This window comes from Pollicipes pollicipes, unplaced genomic scaffold, assembly GCF_011947565.3.
Source record: "Pollicipes pollicipes isolate AB1234 unplaced genomic scaffold, Ppol_2.1 Scaffold_4740;HRSCAF=5597_pilon_pilon_pilon, whole genome shotgun sequence".
Taxonomy (NCBI): Eukaryota; Metazoa; Arthropoda; class Thecostraca; order Pollicipedomorpha; family Pollicipedidae; genus Pollicipes; species Pollicipes pollicipes.
Genome location: NW_023596545.1, coordinates 39,652,293 through 39,655,505, shown reverse-complemented (window position 1 = coordinate 39,655,505; position 3,213 = coordinate 39,652,293). Strand labels below are relative to the sequence as shown.

General features: G+C 47.8%; 1 long non-coding RNA gene across 1 annotated transcript; it reads left to right on the top strand.

The window, feature by feature from the left end:
- The first annotated feature begins 251 nt into the window (after positions 1-251).
- LOC119099258 (uncharacterized) lies at positions 252-1,699 on the top strand. Its single transcript, XR_005094331.1, has 2 exons — positions 252-375; positions 1,446-1,699. It is a non-coding gene; the product is annotated as an uncharacterized LOC119099258 (long non-coding RNA).
- The last annotated feature ends 1,514 nt before the right edge of the window (positions 1,700-3,213 follow it).

Genomic DNA, 3,213 nt, shown 5'->3' with positions numbered 1-3,213 from the left:
GCATTCAAACTTTAACCAACGTTGCACTACAAATAGCCATCACCTCAACGTGAGAAGCTCAGCGCCTTTGAAACCCTTTCGTTTGGAGGCCCGCATATAGGTCGTCAGGGTCCTGTCAAGCGCTGAATGACGGTTGCGCCCGTCGCCCGTCCACCACCCGCGGGTCTGAGTCACGTGACAGTCACGTGCCGGGTGAGGTGCCCTACAGCGCCCGCTCCATGACGACCCGCTCAAACCCCGCCGGGGCGTCCAGCCTGAGGGCGTCGCCGATCGGCAGAGCCCGGCTGAAGGCGCAGCGTGTCGAGAGCGCCACGCCAGCCATGCGACTCCTCTGCTTACTGCTCGGTTTGAGTGTACTTGGAAAAGTGCTGTCAGGTGGGTTCACGATTGGTGCGAAGAACAGCACAAATCACCGTTGCGCCAAGAAATATAGGTGTATGGGTGTGTAGTCTGATTCATTGAGGTCACGCGCGTAATTTGTTATCTGCGAGTTGGTTTAGTGATGCCTGCCGCTCACAACATGGAATCATGTGTCTTGTGGAAGCTATGCTATCAACCTATGACGTAACGCATGGTATGTAACCAGTGATGCCACTTTCCAAAACAGGATTAGGGATTCAGCCGGAAAGGTTGCCCTAATCTACGCCCAGAATCTGATTTCTCCCCGTATTTCGGTGACTTGGATATTCGTCTTTGGTGTTAAAATAAAAAAGACAATACATATTTCGTAGATTCAAAATAATTTTCCGTGGATGAATGACTTCCCATTTCAAGTTAGCGTGAGCTGTCTGTTTCTGAAAAGCTTAGAATGTGGTTAATTCAGCTTAGAATGTGGTGCAATTCAAAGGAAAACAACTTAGTAAAATTTACGGAGGTATCACTGATAACTAGCGCTGCCGCTGATCGCGTTGCATAACCAGCTCAGCAACGATTGTGCGACAATTACACTTGCCATTATTGGAGAGGACGTTCTTCAACTTTTATGCGGGACACCCTGTTCTTTTCAGAGCTGGTGCATGTTTCATTCAGTTGTTTTGAACCCAGTTCAGGCGTTATCATTTGAACAAAAAACTTGTAAAACATTTCCAGATTGGCTCGACATGCGCAGGAGCCAGCAAGACAAAAAGTTTGGGTACGTACCTACAGGGGTACCCAATTGTACGCCTGTGGGCAGGCACAACTATTGGTTACAAAGTGAACGTGGTGACAATAGTTATGTGCTTAGGTGCCTACCACCACGTATGCCAATGATGAATATAATTGCTCTGTATTTTTGGCCCAGTATTCCCTCTGTGTTTATATGCATTGAGAGGACTCAGAGGAGCATTGGGGGGGGGGGGGGGGGGGGGGAGTCCGCAGGTATGAAACGCTTGAAGCGTTTGTTCATGTATGAGCACTGTTATGGCACTTAAGTGTCCGATACATGCACGTGTTCTGATTTATAGGGAAAGTGGATTTTATTCCATGCCATCCTCGAGACCCCTGCCCGCCACTTACTCCGTACTGCTGTCACGCCGCCTGGAGCTCCAGCTGTCTCTGCCTACCTGGCGGATGCGGCAAACTGGGCCGATGCTTCATCGATGGATGAACGGCAATGATGTTTACTGATGAAGATTTTCAGACCGCTTTACAGGAAGCATTGTGACAGCAGGTAGCATTACGCTCTTAAGTACCCATAAAATAAACATGGAGTCTGTAATGGTGTTTTTCATTTCTGGTTGCCGTCGTCTTCCCCAGTAGTGGACATCCACCCCTTTGCTGCATGCCTGACTGTTAGAACTGCACGTCCATAACCGCAGCCAAGCCGCCCCGCTGGAATAGGCTGCTACGTCTTGATCATGCAGATGTTTTCTCGGGAACAGTGTGAACGGAACTCGCAGCCGTCCTGACACTGATCGGAACAGGCACGGCGGACGCACGTACCTATGACCGTTGTCTGTTGCACGGTCGCGAATGATGCGCAGGCACCCCTGGCAAGGGTAGAGAAAGAATTATGACCTGGCACGGTATGACAAGTGTGGAATAGACCAACGCGGTGTCAGAGGTCATCTGACGTAACCGCACCAAACTGAATGCCAAAGCAAACTTGTGCGGCTAAGATACGGACATGTTAAATATTTGCACTTTAAGATAAGCGCCAACCACTGATCTCATGAATCCATGAGTGAATAAATTAACGTTACGTTAAACATTTAGAAGTAAGCGGTCATTAACATCTGTATGAGATTGACGGCAAATTTTCTTAAGCACTAAACCGGCATGGAGTAAGTTTTGATTATCTCCAAATTTCTGACTTGAGAAATAAACAAAATGTGTGCCAAAACTCACAACATCCAACTGATGCTGGCAGTGGTTATTGACTTATGAAATCGGTAAGTGTGAGGGAGTTGTTGGCGAGTGAGCGTGTTGTGAATGACGCTGAATGCGTGAGATAGTGGGTGGGTGGGTGTGTAGGTTAGCGAGTGCGTGATGCGATAGTGAATGGATGAGTTCTTGGATGGGTAGGTGATCGAGAGAGTGAGTGAATGGTAAAATGAATGAGTGAGCTAAAATGAGAGAGAGTGAGGTGAGTGAGAGTGAGAGAGCTAAAATGAATAGGTGAATGAGTGATTTGGTGGGTGGGTGAAAAGGTGGGTGAGTGAGTGGGTGCGTGGGTGAGTGAGCGTGTAATGAATTGAGGGAGCTGGTGAATGCTAGATACTGTGTATGTGTTGTTGAGGGTGTTAGAGTGAGTTATGTTAATAGTTATTGAGCTTTTGTGAAATATGGTATTGCTACGAAAGCTTGAAACACTATTGAAGCAAAAATATATACGAGTGCAGAGCTATTAATTCGCCAACTCAGTGAAACGTATTACGGATTGCTTGATCCCTATGGCCCTTACCACCGTGGCTCTTTTCGAGGCGCCCTTTGGCTTTGGGAAATTATCGATGATCCATGTGGCGCACTCGTTCAAAATTTAAACAATGCGCTTCTCGGTAACAGACCGTTGTCCACTATTGGGCCAATCACAAACGTTCTTTTATTCGCACCAGTAGAGTTGCACACGGTGGTTGTTATGACGACGGTGGTCGCGACTGCGGGGGAGAGGGGTGACGCTGTTGCAGACCGTTGACGGTGCGATTTGGCTCGTAGGTGATTAAGATTGATGTCTTGATTTTGTCTTGACGGTGAAGCAGTGGCACTACCCGGTGTCATTATAAGTCATAACTT